Genomic DNA, 27,635 nt, shown 5'->3' with positions numbered 1-27,635 from the left:
GCATGGCGGGGCGGTGGGGAGGGAAGGAGAAAGAAGGAAAGAGAGGGAGAAAGGAGGAAAGAGAGAAAGAAAGAAAGATTTCTCACCAAGTCTCAGAAAAGCCTGCCCCACAACACATGCATTCAAAATGTCGGTGCTCCCGGAGGGCTCTGCCGGGATCCCCGGGGAGGAGGGAGGGTCGGGGCCGGCGGAGATGCGGGGCAGGTCGGGCGGCCCCCGGGGAGCGCGCCCGGGAGCGGAGCCGCCGGGCGGGGGGGGGGCGCCCGGCTCCGAAACCGTTAGGTTGTCTTCTACGGTTCCTCTCCCCTTTCTCTTCCTGTCCAAATATTTTTAAATTTACGCGCCTTAAATAACAGTCTGATTTTATTTATTTAGTTTCCTCCGCGGGCTCTGCCGCCGCTTCGCCTCGGCCCCCCGCCGCGAGGGGCCCCGGGGGCGGCCGCCGGCCCGCGCAGCGCTCCGCGCCCGGCCGCGGCTCCGCGGGCGCCCCGGCCACTCCCGCCACCTTCCCTCCTCGCCTCCGCCGCCGCATTTCTTCGCAACTTGCACTGCGCCCTTTTTTTTCCCCCTCTTCTTCTTCTTTTTTTTTTTTTTTTTCCCTCTTTCCCTCCCTTTCCTCCCTCCCTCTCCCCGCAGCCGGGACCGGAGCCTCCTCGGCATAACCCTGATGCCTTCGCAGCCCCTCAGCCGCAGTGAGTACAGAAAAGGGACCCGCATCTGCCGGGGGGATGTTTATGACACATATCTGGGGCTGCTGCCCGGGCTGCGGCGGCGGCGCTCCCGCGGCAGCTCGGGGCTCTCCTCCCCCACCCCCAGATTTCAGGGATGCAGAAGCATCTTCTCCCAGCGCAGCCCACGCAGAAGACAAAAAGAAGCAGGTTTGTCTCCAGGTTCCCTTAGAAAATGAGAAGCAAGGTGTATCTCCCAGCCAGAGCTTTTCATGACCTTTTGTTACATTTGAAAATTACAGACAGGCGAAAGGGGCGGGGGGGGGGGGGGGGGGGGGGAATCCACGCTTCTTGGTTTCTGTGTCACAGAGGCAAGGAGATTATCTTCGGATGGAAACTGCATGGCCCATTTCTGATAGCCAGATGTGCCCAGTCTTGCTCTGCAGACCTAATTTACAGAGCACCACTCGAAAAAAATTAACTTCTGCCATGGCACTGAGTGGTAAGATGGCTCCTTGCATTTTGAAGAAGCACTAAGTACAAATCACCAGGGACGTTTTACAGTGCTAAAAGTTACTGCTTGTCATTTTGTACTTTTTCCCAGAACGTTTGAATTACCTTTCAGCACGGTATCAGTTACAATTGTGCAAAGTTGATCTTAAGGAACTACGAGGAAGAGAACTCTCGTATGTTGGATACTTTAGAATAACCTTGACCTTTCATTAGTGCTTATCCTAAAAGATAAGTCATACAGGGAAAGCAGGGAATTGGGCAAGGCACCTGCAAAAGCATAAATGAAATGTCTCTATTTTTAAACAAGTGTTAAAATGGCTTCTGAATCCTACAAAACAAGGGACACCGAGGGGCTAAAAGACAAAATCTAGAGCTCGCTGGCAAAATTCGGTTTGATACACGCAGGACCCTGAGTTAATTTCCCCAGCCCAAGATGCATTTTCTGCCGTTAGTCCAATCAGCACTGCTGAAACTCAAACTGCCAAAAAGGGTAAATTCCCTCTGAAAGAAACTGAATCAGCCAAAAGTATAATCAGCTTTTCAGGGAAGTACAAGACCACTGAACCATGTTTCCAGTTGCATTTCTTTGTTCCTCTGTAACTGCTTTCTGATATTTGTAGAAGTAATTAGGAGGGCCACTGGTATTTATCAGTATTTGAAATAAAAAAGCTTCATCCTGTGTAGGAAGCATGAAACATTTTACTTCACAGTGCGGCCACTAAAAGGTTAAAGTCAATTCACAGCTCCTGGTGAAAGTTTTCCTTCAGCAGATAGTGCCTATCAAGATGGTCTTTCTCTTCTCCTGTTACACCCTGAGAGCAGGAAATGGGGCAGCATTTATATGGCAACACAGCCCTCTTCACTCCTCACTATTAAGATTATTGTCAACACAGTGATATTTTAATGAACACTTTTATACACGGAGCTAATGAACATTTAAAGGAAAGGATACTCACACAGCACAAGCCACAATAAAATGCGATGTCCTGTAGGAACACTGAGTATTCAAAAGCTTTTCAGGGTTTGACCCCAATGAAACACAAGACCAATCCTGGGTACGCACTGCATTTATATGCAGAGTATACTGCAGGCCGGAATAAGGGCATCTGCTAAAGTTAATTGTAATTTTCTGGGGAGGGAGGATCACATGTTTAGGCCTTAAGTTATTAACATCTATTCTGATGGAAATAGGGACGTTTGGATACGCTTTGTCAAATCAAAAAGAGTGCTTGCTGCTTCAGATATGTTACCACCGAGGTGGTGTACTACCATTTGAATATCTGCACTTCTAAATCAGGCATGTGAGGATGGGAGCGTATTGATCGGTCACGAACTTTTGCTTATATTTAGTAACACTGGAGAACAGGCAGAGAAGATTTTCAGTCCACACTAGCTAGAATACCAGCAGGCCTGGAAACCGAGCTGTTAATTGTAAATACTTCCTACAGAACAGATTTTTTAAAATTTTCTGAAAGGACAAGTACCCTCTGGCAGAAAAAGCAACTTTATATCTGGACATACCATACTCCTTAAGGGTGTGACTGTAGGTACACAAACAAAGCTGTATTTAATCTCTCTAAGGGAATTTTATAGAGAACATCTGTTAAAGAGAAAAGTATATTTGTTTCATGAGCACTGTAACTTTTAATAATATCACCTCCTTGCACCAACATATATGCTCTAAATAGTGTGATGTGTGTGGATTTTTCAGAAGTAATTTGTTTTACCTCCTGTAAAATAAGGGCTGCAGACAAAAAGCTGTGCTACACTGATACATTCACAGTATTTCCAATCCAGCGCTGTATGCATATATTGTATGCAACAATTTCCTTCCTGTACGAGCATTTTAATTTATAGAAACATATTGTTTTGTGTAAAGAAGGTAGTAGATAATTAATTATATTCATTTAATCTAATTATAGGCCTCTGAGGCAAAAAGCTGACACTTTTCATTGTGGTATATTCAGAGAAGTTAATTGAAAAAACATTGCAGCCACAAGGCATAACATGCCCATCGTATATTTGATACTAATTCTTTTCTCAAAAATGGGATGGGTCTGATGTTCGCTAGAGATAAGGATTACTGTTACTCACTCGAGTAAGGCAAAGTCTGGGGAAGCTCGTTATGCAATGCTGCAGTGCACTGCAATATCTCTGCAATTCCAGAGCTAACCACAGACAACTTAATTTGCCAAATTGCGAGATGGTTTTGTAATGTACACAAGTATCTATTACAAATTAAGAAAAGATTGAACGCATTTTTAGCTGGGACGTAGGTCAGAATTTGAACAGAGATCTGCTTCAAGAAGCAATAGGTCAATGTATCAACTCTTAGCTCTGTTTAATCTTTAGGAGGAACTGAGTAGTAACAGCAGCCTTACCCCTAGGAGTTGTTATTAGGAGTGTCATTTGTGTTTTTAAGCTATCAGTATCACAAACAGAAAAATAGACAGCAAATCAACACTTGCAACTCCCAAGTATATAAAAATAAATGTTTGTCAGACCATTTGCAGTTTCAGAGTAGTTTTCCTATCACCTGATACATACCAACAACTTAATCTTCTGACAGCAGTGCTACTTTCATTCTCAAAAGGAAAGTAAAGCAGCTCAGCTCTGCAAAGCTTGCCTTCTAGCTGACAGAGAACATGACAGACCAAACATGCTGCTTGTGGGGAAGCGTTTGCCATTTATGTTAAAGAAATTCCAGCTTGCAAGCTGAATCATCATGTTAGAGGCAAATATCATCATTTCCCCCTACTTTATCACTGGGAGAGTGTAACTCTGGTGTCTTTGCAGCTCTAGCAGTACCACAGGGCAGGACACCTCCCTCTCCACCTCCAGCTGCTGCACTCCCTGGCTCCTGCTGGAGTGACTTCCATTTCTGCTCTGCCCGTGGGCATGCAGAGGCCACCCAGCGCACCCAGCCCTCTCCACCTCTCTCTTCCTGTGTCTCCAGGTGGTGTTGTTCCTAGCTGGTGGGAGAAAAAATTGCAAAGGCAGTGCTGCTCATCCCTGTGATGAAGCGTGCCTAATGACTGTGGTGATGGTGCAAGCCCTCTTAGATGACAAACACCCCCAGTGAAAGACCATCGAGCTAAGTGCAGGGCCTTGCTTTGCTCTGCCAGTGAGAGGCATTGCTGGCAGCCCTACCTATAATTTTAAAATTACTTAAAATATTTTAAAATGTATTTTGCAGAAATATTTTTTACTGTGGTTAAAAAAGCAGCATATTGCACTTCAGGCACTTCAAATGTTTGTTAATAAAGTCAGAGGAAGCCTGAAAAGTAAACAGATAGTGACATGTGGTCACCTTAACTCTGGAGCTCTGGCTCAAGAGATCCAGAATATTCGATAAAGAAGCTCTCTAACAAGAAAAAGAGTGTGGCTATAGATGCTAGCCATACCTGATTCATATTCGTATGCCATTAGAGATAACTTACAATTTGCATTGATGCCTGACTCAAAAAATCAGCCTATTCTTAGAGTTCAGTCTGCATTCACACTCCTTCTCTCCCTTGATGCTCTTAATGAATCTTCCTTCTCCCTGGCTCCTGCCTTCTCTTTCTCCTCTGTGCTGTTTTCAGGTAACTCCCAGCTCTTGCTCTTCCACACTTTGTTTATCCATCCCTCCATTCCCTCCATTCATTGCCTAGCAGAATCTCATTATGTATACACGTATAATCTTACTTTTTTTTCCTAGTCATGAAGAACTGCTTCCACAACTGATTTCTGTCCATGATGTCCTAGTTGTCCTAGGAGAAGTCCTAGCACTGGTCAGTAATAGTTGTCTCCCTGGCATCTACCGCCTTCACCTCCTCCTTCTGCCCCTCGCTTTCTGCTCCCTCCCATGCTCTGCCGGTTACAGGCCTCCTCCCAAACTCTTTCATCTTTGTGACCCATCCTCCTTTTCTCACTGCCTCAGCAGCCACAGAAGGGAGATGATGCACATAGGAGGGGTACCCAGATCTCACAGACAGTAATCTCTTAGGAACGCAGGAGGAGAAATTGCAGAGAAATGCTGCTTGGTCCCCACTGCCTCAGGCAAAGAGCGTACTTGGTTGCTCTGCGAAAAAGCTGCACGTGGTGCCTGCATGCCATAGAGCCACTGAACGCAGAACGGGCTCCGTCAGCACAGGCTGATCTTCGGAAAATTTAGCTGCCAAAAGCTAACAATTCTTAACCGATCACGTGCAAACTGAGATTTTATGGAGTCTTATAACTTTGTTACATTTGGATGCACATCTGTGAAACCACAGCAATTGTGCTGCCAAATTCCAAGTTGCTGCTCAAAAGGTACATGGATGAAACCAGACCAGTGATGCTGTTCCATTTCAAATTCCTTCTGTAGGGAAATAGGGATACCGACACTTCTGAATGAGGCAACAGGATTATTATTTTCTAATATGGGCAAAATATTTTTTTAACCTTGTTCTTGAAAATGACTACAGTGGTTTAGCTGGAAACTGCCAAAAATTAAACCTGGGGTGGATGCTTGGCTTGGAAAATACCAGCCCAAACAGTTACAAGCAACTGAAAACAAGGTATTATTATGAAGCACTGGACAAGATTAAGCAGAGCTGTTCCATGACTTTGGCCTAAATGTGGAAGATTTTTAAGTGACCTGTAATGATTTTTTTAATAACAACTTTGATGAAATAAGCAGAATTCAGATTTCACATTTTTGGGTGAAGACGTTTCCTTTGAAAATAAAGGTTATGATCCAGAGTGCTCTGACGTGAAGAGGGAGAGGGAGGCGTGTGCTGGGATTGAGACTGGGAGCACTGGGACTGAGGGCTGGAGCAGTTTATTTGGCAACAAAACCAACTTGAAAGATCTACCGAAGTGCAGAAATAAATGACCAAAAAGTATTCTGTGGAGATGAAACGTTACGGAGACAGCAGAGGGAAGGGGAGGAAAGGAACTGCTTCTGGTGGGAGAACATCAAAGCAACAGTAAGGGAAGTCCAAATATTTTGTTAGCTCTGGGGTTCTTAAGTACTCTGGCTCTGCTCCGCATGTGCTGATGGATTAAACCTGCGGAGTAAAGCAGGTACCCTCATCCCCACGCTCTTGTTGGTGCAGCTTACCATTACAACCCCCAGGGAAAGAATAACCTAATGGCCCCTAAAGGTGCTCCACATCTCCCATAGTTGACAGTTTGCCGTCATACACCAAACTGAAACCTAAGGCAGTTCAGGAGCTGCTCTACACGTTGAAACCTCCCTTTTCTGGCAACGGTGATGTATATCAGAGCGGCAGGTTGGACAGCTGAGGGTATTACCTGTTTCAGTCATCTGACTTAAACGCTCCGCTGCCTCCCTGCTAGAGATTTCAAGAGTAGGTTCACGGCAACGGTTGCAGCAATTACCACTGAATGCTATTTTGCCTTTAAAATTGTCATTCCATTTCTCTGCGATGGAGGAAAGTAAGAGAGTCACAAAAGTCCTTTCTAATACACAAAGAACTGCCTGTTAATTTGCAAGTGCATTCATTATTTTTTTAACTATAAAATTTTTACTTTTAAATTCCTTTAGCAGAACTAATGGATTGGCTGTCATTTGACTGCACGTTTGCCTAAAAGATATGTTCTAGCTTGAAAAGAAATTAATTCAGGAAGTCCTGTGGCCTTTGTTTTGCAGGAAGTCAGACGAGGTGAAAATGGTGGTCCCTCTGGCCATTTCATTTCTATCAGTCTCTGTTTGCCCAGGATTTTAACAGCAAAATTACACTAATGCTGAAAACTTTCTGTGCAGTTAAAATCTTCTGAAATATCTTGCATAGCCTATGTTTGAATACGTTTGGTTGCATTATGTTAATGATCGTGATTATATAAATTATGGTCAAAATGGTGACCTGTGATAACACTGTATGGAGAATAGTACAAAATTAAAACTTCTCTAATTTAATTTAAAAATATCTGGCTTAATAAACACAAATTTGAAAATTCATGCTAGGTGCTGTTGCTTGGCATAAAAGGTTTTTTGCTTTTATAAAAGCGCATGTGTTTAACATGTCCAGATTTCTTTTCAGGTTTAATATTAAGCCTAAGTTGGCAATGCTTAGTTCTGGGACCATTGCAACATTTACATAACGTACCTTACTCTTAATGATATGTTATGCTCAGCACCTTCTTCCATTTGATACAATTTCACCTTTTTTTTAGCAAGAAAAATGAGGTTTAAGGATAGCAGAAAAATTGGCCTGACAACATGATCTAATGAACCAGAAAGCAGCCTTCAAAGAGAAAAAGTAGCAGGAAGTTCTTTCATACCAGGTATTAAAAATAGCCTGCACCAAGTCCTGGAATGCATACAGCAGTTATGTAACGATTTTTCAGCGACATGCATTAGGAAATATTCTCAGTCAATGTTTTTCCTTCCTTACACCCAGTTCACTTCTCTGTAGTTTGGAAATTCTTCATATGGGTGCTTCTAAGAAGTCTAAAATTATAATGTTCATTTGAATAACCTATCAATTAGCAAGCCACATAATGACACCATCTAATGGTACAATTGAAGTATTTGAATTTAATATACCATTTTCATAATGGTACGATATGAAACACACGATGGAATCCAGGGTTTTTTGCCCACAAGTTAGACTTGATTTATTTCTGACGATGTAATAATTTTGCACTGGAGGCACCAAAAGAGAGAAATCAGTTTGGGTACATATCTTAAATAATGAGAATACTAGCTATCCTGGAGCACTGAGAAGTCTTTCAAACATTTCAAAAAGGTTTACTTGTTATTACGTGCCTTTTATAAATGAGAGGCATCTGTGGGGGACTGAGAGGAGCCAGCTAGGATACCTAGCTTCTACCATACTGAGGAAACTAAATGGTAAATTATTTTGAAGAACATCTTCCTCAGACATTTCCCCAGAGATTGAGGAGCTTTCCCAGAGGTCCAGCCTCTGGATCTTTGCAGTATAATTTGAGAAGGTAATAAAGGAGATGGAAAAGAGTTAAAGCCTAACTTGTGGATTTTCACAGTCCTAGTGTTTTCTTGGATTACTTAATGTTCAGAACAAATCTGCAACATCCTTTGCCTATAGCAAGGGTATCATACAAGGAGGGCAACGTCACTTTCTTCTCTGCCCAAAAGCTTGTTTACCTTTTCTAACTTGTCTATGGAAAGACACAAGCTGTACCACAACCTTTAGACTTCCATGGCCACCATGAACTCATCACTAACGTTACTAATTTCAATTTATACTTCAAAGACAGTGAAATTCCCTAATGTGAAGGCTCACACATCTCTCCCACCATGGTTAATACCTAACTAACCACAGTGTCAGTATTTTCTAGGTTGCCATGTATCAAGATGAACCCAGAAGCACAGTTACAGATAGTTTTCATCACCCACTCATGTCAGTGACAGACAGTGATAGGAAGATATTATGGTGGGTGAAATTCTGCCTGTATTTTGGCTCCTACTGATAAGGTTTTCCCAATTCGTGTAATGGAGATTAAATACCAGGAGATCCTAAATGGTCAGATATGACCATGGTAGAGCAATATGAGTCTTTTTTTAAGATGTGTACAACTCCACTCCTAGTGTTGGGTCTTTAAAGTATTTTCAAAGCTAAAAATGCAGGAACTTGACTTGCTCCACACTGTTCTCTTTGAGAACACAGAAAAATCTGATCAAGGCACATGATAAATGATACAAATCTGATAAAACATCTGATTTATTTTTTCTCCTTACTGTCCTGCAGAATGACAGAATTAAAAAATCCATATTGGACATGAAAAAAAAGGTACCCCATTCAAAGTATTTCGTTTTGGAAAGAGACATAAATAATAAAAGCAGGAGAACAAGTTAGTCTCTTGTAGAGAACCTGTTTTTTTGATAAAGTATTAGGAAACATCTTAATTGGCAGTCTGAAAGAAAATTAAATAGGGCATACTGAATCCATGTCAAAAATCTATATTGGAAGAAGAAATAAGGAAGTGAGCATCAGAGTTGAGATAAAATTTCTGCTTTTTCAAATGACGAACATTTTTTTTTTAAGATCGAGGTGTCTTTAAGGACATAAAATGAAACAAATTTAAATTAAATTACCAACAAATTCATTTGCTTCTAGATGCTGATATACAACTATATTTCTGGGAATCCAGTGCCTAAAAAGTAATTTATGAATAAGTCAATACTTACTTTTCTACACTGATACATATGCAAAGCTCGAGTTGTTTACGAGGGGAGGGACACTGTTTCATGCATAGTATTCAGTAGTGCTCCGAATTACAGGAAGACTCTCTCATCATTCAGCCTGATTAGTTTACATGAACGGAAGCAAATAACATTCTGTATTTTCTTCCATATTTTATGACTATTTTCATATAAGGAAAAATTCCTTAAATAAGACTTGGTGCATTTTGAGGAAAGGACATTTTAGAGCAAATAGAGAATTATAGACTCTTGTTACATCTAACTTTTCTGTAAGCTAACCTTCACTCAGTCATTTGTGAGTATTTCTGAGTTTTACTGGATACATTCTCTTACTTTTAAAATGAGATTTGCTGTCGCTGAGTTTGATATTCAAGGTCAACATTTCAAATGTAGTTGTAAATGAAAGCTTCTATTTTGGCTGAATTTAAAACCTTAAGTCTTTTCTGTTCCTAAACAAACATGGGAACCATTATTTGCATATTCAAAGTATCCCCTTCTTTTTCCAAAATTTGCTGTTATTTTGCTTGCAATTTTCCTTTTGTTCACAAACCTTTATTCTCTTCATTAAAGTTGCTGATGTGTCTAAATTAACAAGTCCTATTATTATACTCATAAATGGGGCAAATTTGACATCACCTATGCAAACCAAAGCAAAGCTCTGCCACACCACATGTTCATCCACTTTTCAGAAAGGCAGAGATTATCCTGTAGCACTTATATATACTATGCTTTTGTGGTGGGAATAAAGTCTGAATTTTACACTGTTTGCTGGCTACGTACAACAGAAGAATAGACAATACCATCCGAGCTTGGGACAATTAACAGGATGTCTTTAGAATATTTTTATTACATTAACCTTTTCTTTTGCTTGAGCCAGCATTCCCCTTGAGAGGAAGAGAAATGATGCTGAGACAACTTACTATTGCAAATTAATTGTATGGTCTATTTCCCAAGCATTTAATTTGGCCACAGCAACCTGTTTAACTCAGACGAGTTGTCAGAAAGTGACAGAAAAGAAAGACCAAGTTCTTTAGAGGTGGCCAGTAATTTTAAAGGGATGAAGGGAAATGGCTGGCATTATTGCTTTTGTCCAAGTCACGCCTCTTCTAAACAGGGTCAGGGAAAATCAAGTGATTTAGCCTCACCAAAATTCATGCTGCTTGAGATCTTTTGGAAATGTTGACTGAAGAGGAACTGTGGACTGGAACAGAAGACTGAGAAAAGAAGTCAGGCTTCATATTGCAAGAGCATATGAAACATAAAGAAAAAAGCATAAAGAAGAATAAACAGTTTGTACTTTTCACAACAGATAAGTCCAAAGTTTGGAATACAAGTTTGGGATAGCAATTGGGGTAGATGCACTTGCTTAAACCTGAGCCATCTACTTGCAAGGTAGCTGTCTCTACCTGCACGAGTACAGATAAGTCTGTTGCAAAAGGGCCAATATATTAGGTCCCTGTTACTTCCAAGTCAGTGGGTCTGAATTTAATCTTTTACAGCGGGGTTTGTTTTTTTTTTTTTTAGCTCTGGCATTCTAGGAAGTATTTCCATGTGTGTACCCCTTGTCTGAGTCCACTTTCAGTATGTGGGCCTCTGTGATTAAGCAATCCTGGATCCTTAACCCATTGCCTCCAACTTTCCCAGCCTGCTGCCTCGGTGGTTCTCTCACAGCTGTATGGATTTCAGCTTTTCAAAGTCCAGTTTCATTCAGTCTGTCAACACAGGAACTTATATTCGGCATAAAATCTTTTTGGGACCACAAAGGTATAATTTTATAGTTAAATACATCACATTTTTCTGGGAAGACTTAAAGGCAGTGGGTAATGGAGACAGATTAGGATTTGGCATTTTATCAGACTCTCAAGGAATCTCTCCCTGAGTAAACTCTGTTTCACTGGGAATATTTATTGTTCAGGAAGCAACACTTAAAATTTCCCTTGCCATGAAAGAATTCCGCAGAATCCTATAGAAGGTGGTGTATCACCCCAAAGAAGACTTCCACTAGCCTGATACTACGTATAACGATGTATCCTTCTTCCATGAAGAAGGCAGGCATAAGCAAATGCTTCTAATAGGGAATTACTCTTTGAGAATAGGATATAGAGATTTTAGTTACAGGGAGTAGAAGACTAATAGACATGAATACAAAATTGGAATGGATAAAATACTTATCCCGGTGTATTTTGAAGATAATCGGTTCCCATTTTGTTAGCATGTCTTAGAGATGACTTATTTTCAGATAACTACCTTTCACAATTTTAGATTCCAGAGGAATAAGATTCCCAGAAGTTCAGGGATTCCTTTTACTAAACTGACCTTGAAGAAAAGATCTGTTTCATTCTGTGCCTAGGCTCTTCCTTTCCTGTCTCCCCTTATCGCTTCTGAGAAGCCAGTGCCATCAGCGACATTCACTCCGCAGGCCCGGTGCTCCCTGCCAGCTTGCCTGCCCTGCAGACGGTGGGCAGGAGGAAACCTCCTTGCGCGGACTGCGCACAAACTTGTTCTAAATGTTACTCAAAAATCCTAATCTGAATCATGATACCAGATATCCATGCATTTATTAAGAGCAAAGACAGCAGACAACTAATGCTGCACTTTTGCTATTATTCAAACCTGCTGCTAACAATGAAGAAGATGATGTCATTCCCTGGATGTGACAAAGGACTAATATTATATGCAGTAAAAACAATGAGTCAACAGTTTCTATGCCCTTGAGGTCAAAGCATGCAGCAGTTTTGAAAGTAGACTGTTCTCTTTGTGCACAGAGCCTGTAGTTGTATATCAATAAAAAGTGTAAAATCAAAATATAATTAAAAAAAATTTTTTTTTTGAGTTTCAATCAGAGTGTTTTAAACTCAAGCTAAAAGTCCAATTGAAATATCTTATAACATAAACTAACTGACACAAATTTTCTCCAGATATGTTAAGTATAACATTGCAAAACACTTTTTTTGGTCAAAAATACATTATCTATGTTAAGTTATAATTTGTACGATCTTGAGAGGCACTTGGCAATCACAATTCCCAGTAATGTTAGTAAGAACTGTGAGTATTAATGTGGCAACTAAATAATATGAAATGTTCTGGAGATATTTTGTAATGGTTTGAAAGATAAGAAAGACCTTTTGCATGGAAATATGTTTTGAGAGACAATAGAAAGCAAGGAGTCTAACAACCAAAGTTTCCCAGATTTTCTGGAATACCCGAGGTATTGACCAAATCCTGGCCATCGTTAACCACAGCTGCATCTAGCTCAGGCTACTGCAAGAAATGCCTAGTGTCGATACAGATCCTTTCTTCAGTAAATCTAAAATCATTATGGAGGATTATTATCCTCTTCATACAGACAGTGAAACTGAAGCACAGAGAAGTGGCAGCTCAAGGTCATTTAAAAATCAGGAGAGTTTGGAAAAGAACCCAGATTTCTCAATCCCCGTCCAGCACTCTGCCCACTGGGCTTCGTTGCCTCGCTGAGTATCTGCTCGATACAGCTCCTTTTTGAAACTAGATATAATTCAACAACTTTGAGAAGTTTTCAGTTCATCATATTGTTGTCTATAATAATTTTATTTTGTGGAAAAATAGACTTGCCTAATTAGACCAGGCTGCTGACACACTATCGAGTGCAAGGGAACCCCATGCCAGCTGCAGTCTCCGTTCCTGTTGTCCTTGCAGACCAAATTCAGAGATGGGAAAGCAAACTGCATTATATCTACATGGGCTTCTACATAGGAAGAAATATCATTTTGCCCGCATTGATGCTGCTGACAGTGTTTTGGATTAAAATGAGCCCTAGTGTGAAATAAATAATATTCAGCATCCTGTCAATTAATTGAAATTAAACCTTAGACTCTGAATCCCAAGGAATTTCTTCTGGCATGCTGACAAAGTGCTAGACAAAGTTTTCTCAGTTTATGCTGACCACTTTATTGTGCCACCTAACTGCAAATGGGTTCAGACATAACTTGTACAGTAGATCCCAGGCCCAAGTGATTACTTACCCAAAATAGGGAAGAGCGCATCTGGCAGGCTAGCTGGTCACCATCCTGACAGCTTTATTACAGAAGTAAATGCAAGAGGCACGGCTCAATCTGATCTTTAAACTCTGTCGTCTAATGCTTAAGGAACTCTTATCTTTTAGCTATTTAAACCAAATATTTAAGCCCTAAAGATCTCTCAGGTGTTTTAGAGTTATGTCATACTGCTCAAGCAAGATGAGGAAGCTTCTGAGTTATCCAACAGTCGCAAGAGCTCCAGGGCTCCGCACGGTTCCTTGCAAGTGACAGAACTCACAGGATTTTAATGACGAGGACTCGTTAGAGCACTTCAGTTGAAACATATGCATTTCCACTAGAAATTCAGTGACAAGCTCCTCTTATAAACCCAAACAAAATCAGACGGATTTGAACAAGGCAAAATGAAGAGACTAAAGTAACTTACAGAATTTCCTCTGGATACCTCGAGCTCATTGCAAATCGTGTGGCATGCAGAGTCTGGTATTTTAATTTCCATTGTAATTGATCCTCCATAGTCATGATTAATGACACAATAATTTTGATGTCATGTAAAAGAGTGATGAAATATATTTCCCATGTGAAATAGACAGACATTAGAATCTCTTTTTGCAGTCGTGAGATATTTTTGCAGGCAACATCTCTTACTGCTTAATGAAAGCCAACATCTGAGTGTACCGCAGAAAGATTCACACACGCTGCAGCCGTGTTAGGTGTGCTGTTCAACGGAATACATGTATTTGTTCCTTTCCTGTGACTCACACAAATACAAATATATTTAATTATATTAAAGGTAAAGTCATTATTGGTCTATTTAATAAGTAGACTTATGAAGAAAAAATAAACACAGGGGCTCATATCCTACTGTGTTCCAAGAAGGGATCTTTACCTGACCTTTGCTTTTAAAGCCCTGATCCCAGCAACAAACTTTGAGAACTTGCATAACATTAAGTACTGTAAGTACTACTGAAGCTGCTCCTTTGTTAAACAGGATATTACAAGTTTAAACTAGGGACAGAGATTCCTATTCAGGAAAATATTGGTGATCATATTTAAAATTAAACATATCTTCATATTACCTTGTAAATCAAAGCTTAGCTAAGCAGCTGACACTTCCAAAAGAATATTATAATGAGCCCCACCTCAAAAGCAAAGGCATATTAATATTAACCTAGAGGCATCAGCCGCCTTATTATTTCAAAATTTTGCTAATATGAGATCTGACAAAACTAAAGTTCAGTGTGCAGTGTTGGTTTGACTGTCAGCACAAAAATTTCAGAGCAGTAGCATTTATAAATTCATAAAGACAAATGTATTCTTAATGCTAAATAATATGGATAGAAAACAATAAAAAGCTTTTCATGAAATTGTGAAATCATTAGGCTTTGGGCTATTTTGTGTATGTGTTTATCACATCACCATTAGATCCGTTAGTAGGTCAATCCTTTACCGTATGTTGCAGTGTCTGTTTAGAACCGCCCTCATAACTATCATCTCAACAAATCGATTTACACAGTATAGCATGGTATTACTGATCTGCAACAGTATTACAAGCTCCAGGATTATGAACAGGAAAAGTATCAAATAGCACCAACTCTGATTTTACCCTGCAATACAATTGACATCATGCTGCAATATGGATATAGATATAGCTATGGCCCAGGGTTTTATACTTTTTTGATTTATTAACTTGTTTCACAGTTCTACTGTTACTTTTCTTATGCATTAATACAGGCAAGAATGTTTCATAATATTAAAAAAAAACCCATTTAGCTGGAAGGCCTTTTAAGAGAAGATCATATGCTCTCCTCTAATTATTCCATAAAGTTAAATCTTTGTCTTGTTTTCTCTTCCCTGGTAATTTTCTATTGTTGAGAGGAACAAGAGGGAAACTTTATACCAATTTTAATACATTTTCCCTGGTGAAACAAAGAAATAGACATAGTATGCATAATATGTTAACTAGTTAGTCTTGCCTGTGTAGAAGAGGTTGGCATACAAAATCTGATAGATGCTCCCTCCCTCTTCTGGATAGATCCATACCCCCTTCCAGGAGGGAACTTGGGAGACCCCTGACTTGATCAGTAATTTTCCCAAGTGCATAGATAGGTCTGAAGCCTACACTGTTAAAGAGAAATGGTGAGAGAGGCTCTAAGAGGGGCTTCAACGTAAGCTATCTCCAGCTGCAGAGCTGAGGATGAACCCAAATCCCACATCCCGGGAGCAGCAGCAGGAACGGAGGCCTCTCTTCACGTCAAGGTTGGAACCAATCTGTTCCTGGATTGCAAGAGGGGGCTGGGGGCGTTAGATGGAGAACAGGCCTGTTCCTGAATCCTAATATTAGACAAGCAGGCATAGAGGGAGTTCAGGTAAATGGGTATGGTGGGTGGGCCTTCTCTGAGCTGAAGAAATAGGGCAAGATTTTAAATGGGATAATATTCTTGTAGAATATATAGTCTGCCCTATCAGTTAGATGGAATTATTACCTACTCACAGCATTCTACATAGCTAGAATGGTATTACTCATTCTCCTGATAGAAACCTAGTACTGTGGTTTTGGTGACACACTGAGAATTTATTTTGATCTTTCTTGTGTTTTCAGATGGAAATGTACTGTCTCCTTCCTGATCTTGGATTAGAGTCCACACTGAAAAAAACATTTAAAAGGTGATTAAGAATAAAAGTTTATGTGGATTTATTTGTAAATGCTGGTTATGGGCCTCCCATAATGAATCAGCTTTTTTCCTAAAAGTCTTTCTAAGTACTAATCAGGCAATTGTCTATTTTCTCTTGCAAATGCCTTATTACATATGAGTTTTTCAACTAGAATAAAATATTGCTTTTTAAACAGGAGTGGATGTTATCGCTTCAGATGTGCTTATATGTATTTCCTGTGCTTAGATATAGCCTAGCAATAACAATACCACAATTACCAGAATGTATAATCTACAATGTAGTCCTGTGTAAATCAACACATAGCCGAACGAGTTGCACACATCCTGCAGGATACCACTGCCATTCTAAATTATTTCCGGTTAATGCTGTGCATCTGCAGGATGATTTCTGAGCCATGCTCAGACTGACTCCTAACCTAGAATACTGGAAGTTACCTCTTTCTAAAATTTAATGGGATCTAAATATAGATTTAGGGACAGACATAGAGCTAAAGCATGTTTTGTTCATGATTGCCTAAATGGGAAACCAGAAAACCAGACTTAGAGGAAAAATAGTTTTGATGTTTTAAAAATACTTACGGGGTTTCCAACAAGAGCACAAAATCATTGCAAACATTGCAAGGGCAAATGTTCAGGATTTCAATTTGGTTGTTAAATTACTAAAATAACACTTACCTGGGTTTTACATATAGTGGAGACTTAAATGTATGACCTCAGACACTCTGCCATTCCCTTTAGAATAAAGCATCATTTCTTCTCTATGTAAAATATCTGAAAAATATACATTTTTGAAAGTAACTTTATGAAGTCAGAGAAAAAGCAAAGTGCAAACTAAGACAGAAATATGTAATTTTAATTGCAACACACAATGCAGCCATACACTCAGAACAATCTTACACGAATACTCTGACTGAATGTCACTGTCGTGATTCAGTTAGTCCAAACTTCAGTTAGTCCAGTTAGTTAGTTAGTTTGGACTAACTGACTCAGAAATTAAATGTAGTTGACCTGTTCAGTGACTTTGTACTTTTAGCTAGTTCTCTGACTTTTCCAAACAGATGTTAAAAACCAATACAAAGTTTTAAAATACTGTAAACCACTTTAAAATATAATTTAAAAACATGATCCTTTAAAAAAAAAAAGAGGTGGCAGTTGTGTTATTTGACAAGTTTTAGAATTGGACTCAATAAGCCTCTAACTCACATTCTGCTTTATAGCTGGGGGACAGACCATCTTTCATGGGTATATGTAATTTCCACTGACTCTCTTACAAGCCACCAGAATTTTAGTATGTTTTAAAATAATAATGTAGCAATGTAGGGGAAATATATTATGCAAAACCTGTTATTTTTCTCCTTCTGATACAGGTCTACCATACCAAAGAGATTCTAGCAGGAAGTGACAATCAATGCAGTGCTTGCTTGAACGGTATTTTAAATTATCCCTTTTTCTTGCTGCTTTTGGTACAAAATAATGTGATGAATAAATGACTCAAACTTAATCTATCCATTGCAGAAGCTCATAGAGAATATTTATTGTGTTAACATGCATACCTGCATTGCAGAGGTCATTGAGGGGAGCAGGGCAGGGTGGCAAGAAGCAACCATGGCCACGTGGCCAAAAGTAGCTGAAGAAATGAACACACACATGCTGAGAGGAATGACCAAGCCCCTCTGCCCTTCAGCTCTTCTGAGACATGCAAGTCTGCTATAAAACGCTGTAGCCATTCAGATCCACACAAAGAACTTTTTCCTGCAAGTTTTATTGTCTTTTCTGTACTGGGTGGTTAATTCAGGTACTCATTTTACATTCCCTGTTACTGCCTTTTACTTTCTCTAGTCTGATCTTGTGTAGAAAGATGCTCAGAAACTTGATCACCTGTACTAAACACAGTTTGGGATGGCTATCTTTTTAACCATGATTGAAGAAAAAAGGCTACTACTAAATTTTACCTGTATATACTAATCCAGCTGCTCTCATACCAGGTCCCTCTGTAAGCACTTCATACCCCTTTGGAATTAATAGTCAACTGTACATTATCATATGACAGGGTAGTGAGGAGCCTGGCTATCCCTGGCTGTAGAAAAAACTCTGAAAATTAGGTTACGATGTGCCATGGCCACACTAGGGTGACTGCATGGAAACTGATGTAGCTGAAGCTGAGGATGAACTATTCTGCTTGTCCGAATCCAGGCTGACTCTTGCAGTAGTGCTGAAGCGGTCTAGACATACCTCTCCTTGTGCTCTTCATGAGAGGACACATCCATGGGGCATGGTGTTTGCAGTGGTAACCCTGCTAGGACATACACAGCTCTGCTGGTCTTAGTCTCTACAGATCCAGTTCTTCATTCTTCATCAGCCTGTCTACTTAACCCTGAGCTGTCTCTTCATTTTTGTACACGATTTTGGACTGTCACAGGTGTGTGGGTGTCGCTCCCACTCAGACGGCAGATAGACACAGCTCTGTTTACATGAGTGATTTAAAAAAACCTTGCAAACCTGTGATATCATTAGAAATGCAGATGATATTATGCTTATAAAATAATTATTAATTCTTTAATGATGCAGATAGTGTAGTCATAAAAAGCAGGTAGAATTATCCAACTATATTTGTCTTATTTATTGCTAACTTTTTAGCTGTGGCACCACCTTGTGGACATTACTACATGGAATGAAAAGTTGACCAGTGGCAACAAAAGCAACTAAACCAGAGCAGGCATTTTCGAAAAACAACAACTATATTCACACATGATTTGCTATAGTAGAGTAAAATAACTAAATTAAAAAACTGATTCCTAAAAATCCACTTAAGAAATAAAATGTGTAATAAATATTGTCATCAGTGTACTCCGTTGTCTTTGCAGTTTTAACCAACTCTTCTGAGCATCAGCCAAGAAGAGTGGTAGCCTTCAAAACTATTTTTGTTCCTTCTTGATTGATTAACTAGCAGCATCTGAACCCCAGTTCTGTTGTTGCTGTGCAAACAGATATGACTTGTGCAAGTATCCCAAGCAACATGACTTGCAAAATCAGAACCATAATACCGAACACATGGAGAAAACCTTAGGTCCTGCTCCATAAATGTAAACTCAACAGTGAGATTAGTGTCCAAGCTAAGCCATGCCACAAGAAAAATAGTCTCTGACAAGAAATTAACCGGTGGATCTTTTAAATGCTTGCTGAAAAACAAAATAAAACAAAACAAAAAATAAATTTAAATTCCACTCTGTTGGCCATTAGATTCCCAGAACAACCTCTCACAGTGGAGATAACAGAGTGTTATGGTTATGAGTACTCTATCTGCTATACGGGCAAATAAGTAAAGCACAGAGGAGCCAGAATTTTAAACAGAAGGAGATCTCCAAGTTGTGTGCAGCATATATCCACCCTGCGTGTGCCTATCTGAGTAAGCTTGGGAAGCATATTATTAAACATTGAATTGCATTTTCTATTTTTATCTCTTCAAAAAGTAACTGCATACAACTTGTTATTTATGCTAGCATAAAGTGAAGGTGGAGGAGAAGACGAAGACTCGGACCAAGTTTCTCCTCTCTTGGATTGTCAACAGACTGTGCTGAACTCTGCCTGGGGGAGGATCTCACATGCATAAACCCTGCTGGGGATGAACAGCTTCTGTGTCTTTGGCATAGTATCGGGGCACAGACCCCTCATTTCATGTCTCTTCTTCAAACATGGACCTCTGCAGCCCAAACACGGCAGGCCCTTCAACTAATACTGACCATACCACAGTCCCTCCCCAAACTCTCCTTAGTAGTATATGGAAGTTCACCCACCAGAGCATTTCCATTTCTAGTTTAACTCTTTGACAAATACGTAACTATTAAAACAAGATACGGAAACTCTGCAGCCTGCAGCTGAGAAAACTTCTTTTAAGTAGCTGTCTCAGTTGATTATATTTTTTGCTTTGTTAGACAGTATCTCTTTTTAAATGAAGTTTGCACAGGTTTCTTTCTTCTCACTTCTTCTGGATTTTTGTGCATTCACAAACTCTTCCCAATTAATCATTATAGTGATAGCAATAACCAGTAAATCAAGTTTTTGGCTGACAGCCTCAGAGGCTGCTCAACAACTGCCCACTGCCCTTGTGCTGTTTCTAACTGAAATGGAGTATTACAGCAAACATCAGAGTTCACTGAATTGAACAAAATTAATAAATACAGGTAGTTAACAAACTTTTACAGGGATGCTTGCTTGACATCTAAGGTAACTCTTAGAAGAAGTGGTCTAGCATTTGAGAAAACCAAACCACTCTGGGAAGAAACCAAGCACAGAAAATCTCAGACCAGCTAAAATCATGTACTGAGCACTGCCAGCCAGGGAAGCAAACTCATCTCCAAGTGGAGTTTGCAGATCTTACCCAGGAGCTGTGGCTTACTGGGTTTTGGTGACACGTTACTCACATGGATTCCACAACCTACATCCTTCTCTATCCTTACAGTTATGTATCTTTACTAAAGGAGGTAAATAATCATTGCTGCCACCCACTGCTGCATAGTCTCGGAAGAAGAGGAACAAGGAGTACAGCTAAGGCGTTGGCACGGCCTCTGAAGATTACGTTAGCTGAAAATAATCTGATTTACAGGTATTGCACCAAGAAAGAAACCTAGACGACAACGAAATTCAGAGTCAAATTTACTCTTTGTTAAATAACCACTTTTTAAAATAATGTTCATTGTCAGAAAAGTTACCAGCTGAAAAATGAAGACTGGAGTGGACTGGAGTTAAATGGAGTTAAAATAGCTAACAGCAACCTTCGAGGTACTCTATTCCATAATAATGTCACCCTGAAACAGATTATCAGAAAAGATCAGAATATACATCAATATAGATTTTTAGAAAGTTAGTTTACTAAAATGTCATGTAATGTAATTAAATATATTGTTCGGTATAAAGTCTATATTAGAAAACAGTGGAAAACCATCTTTAGCTAACATAGCTAAACATACACAGAGATGGTTGGGCCAAAAGAACTTTGGAATTAATGAAAGAAAGTTTGAGCAGAAAATAACAAAGTACTTTTTAAAGGAAGCACTTCCATTAATGACGTAAAATGATATGATGTCATACCTGCTTGCATTCCTGGGTCATCTGAAACAGAATAGTCTGAACACAGTGGATGCTATTACATACAATAACGTTATTTTCATGTTAAGCTTTTTAACTTTCTTGTTTATGTAGATATTCTGAACCATTTACGCTTCATTCTAGAACAGACACTACTCTTGTTGGAACTGGTGTCTTTCCTTTGGGAATAGCAGTATTGTACCTGTTTTATGAAAGAACATAGAGTAAAATGTCATTTTTTTCCTTTACTACCTCATAAAATTAAAATATCTTTTAAAACATTACAATGACAATACGATTTTTACAATATAGATCTTTTTAGAATTGTTTCTTAGAAACTCAATTTGATTTTGTTTATTTTTCAATAAACAAAATTTTGTTTCTTCTTCTCCGTCTCAAAAAGATGAAGCAGTTTATGCTGGTAAAATTGTTTTCCTTTAGTATCTTCACATGGTAAATATTACAGTTATTTTACTTTTTGTGCTCAGTAATTCTCTAGTATAAGTGACTGTATCAAATTAACTTAATTATTTGTTGCTGAAAAAACAAGGCATTTGCTACCCCTTATTCATACTGAGTGCAGAGATTCTCCTTCTCCTTAGGCACCATCAATGTAATTCTGTTCCCCATTGCAATCAGTTGCACTAGTGCAGCCTTATTAATGGCCCTGGATGTATTTGGATGGAAGTTTTCATCCAGAAAATTGCAGCAGCGGTTACTGTAAACCTGGGGTGAGTGACACAGAAGAGACTGTGCCAAGTCTATTCTTATATTGAACTCAGTTTATAAAAATATCTTACTTCCTATCTTCTTGAGCAGGTGAAAATGTTGTGTCCATCACATTCAGTTGATTTGCTTTCAGAAAAGAAGCTAATAAGTTGTGTGGTAAAAATAACCTTATATTTCCATAATGGTATTTTCTCCAGAGACTTGGAACTTCCTTGAATGTTTTAATTATCTCTTTCCTGAATGTCAATGAAGTAGCATGGCACTATATTAAAATAATTTTCTTTGGGTTTCTGCAAGAACTGATTTCTTGCTGAATTAGCATATCAACTGCAAAACCAATTTCCACAGCATCGGTGACCTTATGTCACTTTAGGTATTACAGAAGCTAGACAGAAACAGTTTCAGGGCTATAACAGTTTAAAATTATTCAGTATAAATCCACTTATTAAACTGATACATTCAGGAGACAAGCCGCTGAAATTATGGTGCTAATCTGTATGGCTTAAAGTCAGATTTCTGCATTTTTAAATGCCGTACCCACTGACACAGAACCGCAGCGGGTATTACCAAAAAATGGGTGGAACAGGAAGAAATCTGGTCAGGCTGGAGAAAATCCTGGGAGGGAGAGAATGAGTGACAAAGCAGCCAGCACCCTCGGGGTAAGACTACGGGGTACACAGCCCTTGCACTGGGGAACAAAGGGGGTTCCTACCACAGGGAGAAGTGGAGATGGGCACGAAACCCTAGACATGAAAGTTTCAGGGGGTCCTTCAACAAGAGAAGAATATTGAGGTGACATTCAGAAAGTTTGCAGGAAGGGATGGATAAACCCAGCCTCCTCTAGTCCAAATGCAGAACCTATTTGGTCTACAGAGAAACAAAGTGCACAACTCTCTAGCTATCAAAAGACAAGGTAATATTATTAAGTCATTTAATACTTTTTTCAGTGAACAAAGGTTGCATAAGCCTCTATGCTTATTAGACATTAGATTTAATTTCCTGTACTACTGAGAAATGGGTGACTTGGAGCCATGCCAGGCTTGGACAGATATAATAGGCTATAAATTTACAAAAGGAAAACAGTAGAAGTAGGAACTGCTGCTAGAGGTGTCAATTTAAAATAATACTCTCCCCACCAAAAAACCCATCCCACGCAAAGGCTATTACAATCAGAGGAGATATGCTGTAAAAGCAGTAAGTCAGGAGAAAGTGGTGGCAGAAGATGGGAACTTATGACTAAGTTTATTTGACTTTCATATGTTATTTATGTCTGAAGACTTAATTTTGTGGCTTCAGGATGGGTTCATCCATAGCAAAATATGATGTCTTCTGATAATTAGCATGGGTGTTATTTATACATTCATGTCTTAGTCTATAATATGCAACATGACTTCGTATATTGATAATAAACTTATTAACTTATTGTTATTTATTGTTTCATTTGCTGAAGAGCAAAAAAAAAAATCAAATCAAATGCCTTATAATCCTTGTATAATGTTCCTGAATTTCTTGTTTTCCAGAGTGCTTTCCCTCTTTCTTAAGAGACAATATGAAAGACAAAGAGTTTTCTAAAGGAAGATGATCCAGGAATTCTCAACACTGCAAGTTAGTTCCTCAGCATTTTCGCGATGGAAAACCACAGGTAAATCTTCCTATCACTATTCAGCTGATCTAAAAATACATTATCTTTACTTTTCCATATATATCTTGTGTCTATTAAGAAATGCAAGCCATTTTTTAATTTCAGCTTTGTTCTTATTCTGAAGGTGCTAAAAGAATAGTTACAAGCTAATTGTATAAAGTACCATAGAATATGCAATGTAATTATATATTTTGATTTTACCTTGCTCAAATTATGATATTCTCAACTCCTTGAGACATAGTATGTGCCTATTGCTAAAGTAATACGTCAAAATACTTTGCGATTTGTTAATATCAGTACTAGTAAGGAAAGGAAGCGTTTAACAAACCAACAAATGAATTCTGCATCATAAAGCATCAAATCTTCGTTTCTAGAGTAAAGTATATGGTAAGATCTTCCAGAGCAAGATTAAACTAAAATAGGTGTTCAGATAGAGAGAGGCTGTTACCATCTGCAGTCCAGCTGAAGTGAGAGATCATTATGGGTATCCAATGTCATTGATAGTAAGACCCAAGTCACTTCTGTATTTGTATTTTTAAGTCAAATATCACTCTGATGAGATATTCAAAATACTTAGCAGCTCCCATTATGCCTTTTCTGGGCCTCAGCCATCTGGATGTATTTCTAGGGTCACAGCCTTTGCTTTCTTTAGGATTCCTACACAGTCAAGTGCCAGCTAAAACGCTGACAAGACAGAAGCGAACTGCTTCAAATATTCACAGCACCACTGAGGTAGGAAGCACCTCCGGAGATCGTCCAGTCCAACCCCCAGCTCAATGCAGAATCACCCAGAGCAGGCTGCCCAGGACCTTGCCTGGTTGGGTTTTGAGTATCTTCAAGGATGCCAACTCCACAACCTCTTTGGGCAACCATATGACAGATCTCCAGTTTCTTAAATCATCTTCATGCCCCTTCCCTGCACTTGCTCCAGCATGTCCATGTCCTTCTAGTCGTGGGGAGCCCAGAGCTGGGCACAGTACTCCCACTGTGGTCTCACCAGTGCTGAGTAAAGGGGGATAATCACCTCCCGTGACCTGCTGGCAATGCTTTTCCTAATGCAGCCCAGAAAGCTGCTGGCACTCTTTTAAAATATATATGTTTACAGATATAACAGAATTTTAAGGACATGATTAGTTTTTTATTTCCAGGGCCTACTATATACCAGGTAGTACAAACGATATCATTCTGCTAATACATGTTTTATGTCAGTATCAGGGATTGTATTTATGCTCTTGTTACATGCTTTTCCTGAATAACCGGCCCATTAAAAATAGTTGTTTGGGATGACTACATACTGCCTTGTAAAAACATCTGCACACAGTGTATTTCTAAAGGTTAACACTGAAAACCTCGAACAGTGCAAATCTGGGTGTCTTCATAGGAATGAAGGCATCTTGGAAAACTGCAATTCTAAATAATATGAATTCTCAATTTCATCACGTTGTTAGTGTTGAGATCTAAAGACAGCAGATTAATTACCATTATGTTTAACTCAAAGATAACCTTTTGTAGCAGTAACATCCAGCTCATAAACTTCCACAGTTTCCAAAAGCACTCCATACTGTTTCAGGAGCCAAAAATCCAGTTCTCCCTCATGTATTGCTGAGAAACTTCCATTTCCTCTACAGCTGCCACAGTGCAACTGTGGACAACACACTTACCTATTGACAACACACAAATTTGCTGTGGAGAAAGGTCCATAGACTTTCCAGTGGGTCCTCAGGCAGCCTAAAGAAATGAGATGTTCTACCAGATTTGTTTGTCTTGGCAAGGAAGAGAGCAACGCTGTTCTTGAAAAATCTACATTTAGTTCCTCAACTATAAACAATTCTCATCAGCTCTTCCATCTGCAGTATATGAGTTTGTTTGGCAAACAATTTGCGGTGTTTCTTGTTATACATGTCAAATTGTTTCTGTTCTGCATGAGCTATGACGACTTAAAGGACCAAAGTTTTATGCGGTGGAAGGAGTTTGTTCCCTCTGAATCCAGTGGTACCCTTAATGCCAGGGTTGGTCCATGATTTCTTTGCATTTCTCATAGTCTGTGACTGCAGAAAACAGGAAAAATTAGGCAAAGCAAAACTCCTTGCCGTTAGTGACATACCAGTACATGAGCCAATACGCAGTCTAGCTAATGTCCTTTTACCTTCTGGAATAGTTTAAAGCAGGATGCAAAATATTCTTCCAAAAATACACAAAGTCCTTTCCATCCTTTTTCCTATAAAGCTATGCCAAAAGCCCTGGGAAAGCCTTTCAACTCTTCAGCTCACATGCTCAAGAGAAGATTGGGAGACTGGCAAAAGAACACAATATAATTAGGACAATGCTGGGATTTAGATTAACATTATGAGAAGCAAACAGACCCTTCGTACCACTCCCAGCTCTCACATATCCGTGCTGAAATGAGATTAAAATTCAGATTCTAGGAAGCAGAGTAGCTCTTCCCAAAACAACATTAGATTAGCCCAGGTGGCCACAACCTGCATGATTTTTCATAGCCTGACTTTCAAAGTGCCTCATAGCTGCCTCTCGGTCTCAGAGATGTTGAATATCTTTCTCAGCTTTTTCCAATGCAGACCAGATGTTGTATTGTGATACTTCTCTCATGGGCCTTTTCCATTTTGACTCTCCATCAGCTAGGGATCCAAAGAGACATTACTTGAAAAACAGGAACCATAAAAGAGCCAGGAACTTATAAATTAAAACATAAACATTAATTTGTTTTCCAAGATACAGATGTCTTTTGTCAGTTCAAGCCTTGATCTCTCCACCAGTTAAAGGCAACAGTTGTTCTGTGGAGGCATGCACTGGAAATTAGCCAACGGGCATTAACTTTTGGTTCTGATTGAACTGGGGAAGATTTGAAACAGAAACCCAGAATTAACAGTTGCAATCGTAATTAATGGCTGATGCCATTTTAAAATGTTCACGACATCAATACCAGAAAAAGTGTCTTACCATATGGAACTATAGGATTATTGAGCCTTTTGGATGGGGCTCGGAAGACTTTCAAGTTGTCTTTGGTGATGGCAGGGGCCTTTCTTTCTCCTTACCTTGCTGATTTTTTATGCACAGGGACCAGGATCTGTCTCTGGGGAAGTGGATCCTATGGTGGTGACTAATGCAAACAGTAGTGGGGTTACGGCAATGTGGCACCACCACAGCTCCGGAGAAAGGGACAGGGCTGGAAGAGGAAGGGACACAAGGCAGAGACAGTACAGGTGCAGAGTAGTGGAACAGGCTGATACCACAGACATGAAAATGTAAGTAAGTAACTGTATACTTTAAATAACTATTCTGGTAAAATACTACAGTAACATCAATACTGTTCTTTAACAGTTTCTACAGCACTGTACCCTTGCAGAAGTTAACCGCAAAGACAAAACACTGTCTGGTCAATAAAACGTGAACTTTGGTATGAAGGATTGGCTCTGGTGAGTTTATAAAGAGGTAGAGCAAAAGCTTTCCTCCTTTTGATTAAAAGGACGAATCCGCTCGAAGCATAAGCCACCTAGCTGCAAACACCTACCCTGCTGAAAATCAAACATAAAGTACTATGCTAAAATTACATACCAAAGTTGGAATTCAAATGTCGTTATGGAGACACAGATTTTAGAGAACACTTTCATATATTACAAACACAAGTGCTCAGAGTTCAACTGCATATATTTAATTTTGTAGTAATGTAACACATCAAGCCTTGTTTTCAAATGGCCATTGAAAATCTTTCTATCTTTTTTAATGTTGAATCACTTCATATATCAGTATTACTACATCTCTTAACATTTTGATATCAATAAAAATATAATATACAAAGATTTAAAATAGTAGAAAGGCTAGAGGCAACCAAAGAAAACATTTACAAAAATGTGCATAATAAAGAGATAAGGATGAAGACTTCCTTTCTTTTCTAACATGACCTACATGTGCACTAATTTTTTATCTTTAAAAAGTAGCAATTCACAAGTCACACCTCTTCATTCCCTTTCAAATCAATTTTATACACCTACACAACTCTTCTGCCAGTGAATTACTGCAAGTTCACACTTAAACTCTGAGTTTCCAGTCCTGCTGTATTTTCTTGATAAAATCTATTAGTACATGAGATTCGTATTACTCTGCAACTGTTAGCAATTA

The 27,635-nt window shown here is 39.3% G+C and overlaps 1 long non-coding RNA gene across 2 annotated transcripts; it reads left to right on the top strand.

Annotated features, from left to right (window-relative positions):
* Positions 1-595: 595 nt before the first annotated feature.
* Positions 596-26,918, top strand: LOC143161321 (uncharacterized). 2 transcript variants are annotated; one of them, XR_012995505.1, is made up of 7 exons: positions 596-692; positions 15,970-16,034; positions 17,410-17,470; positions 20,502-20,645; positions 23,377-23,498; positions 26,574-26,761; positions 26,838-26,918. It is a non-coding gene; the product is annotated as an uncharacterized LOC143161321 (long non-coding RNA). The 2 variants fall into 2 exon arrangements; XR_012995506.1 differs by lacking the exon at positions 596-692 and adding an exon at positions 4,882-4,954.
* The last annotated feature ends 717 nt before the right edge of the window (positions 26,919-27,635 follow it).

This window comes from Aptenodytes patagonicus, chromosome 5 (assembly GCF_965638725.1).
Source record: "Aptenodytes patagonicus chromosome 5, bAptPat1.pri.cur, whole genome shotgun sequence".
NCBI lineage: Eukaryota > Metazoa > Chordata > Aves > Sphenisciformes > Spheniscidae > Aptenodytes > Aptenodytes patagonicus.
Note: the sequence above shows the minus strand (reverse complement) of the source record. Positions and strands in the feature narration are given on the sequence as shown.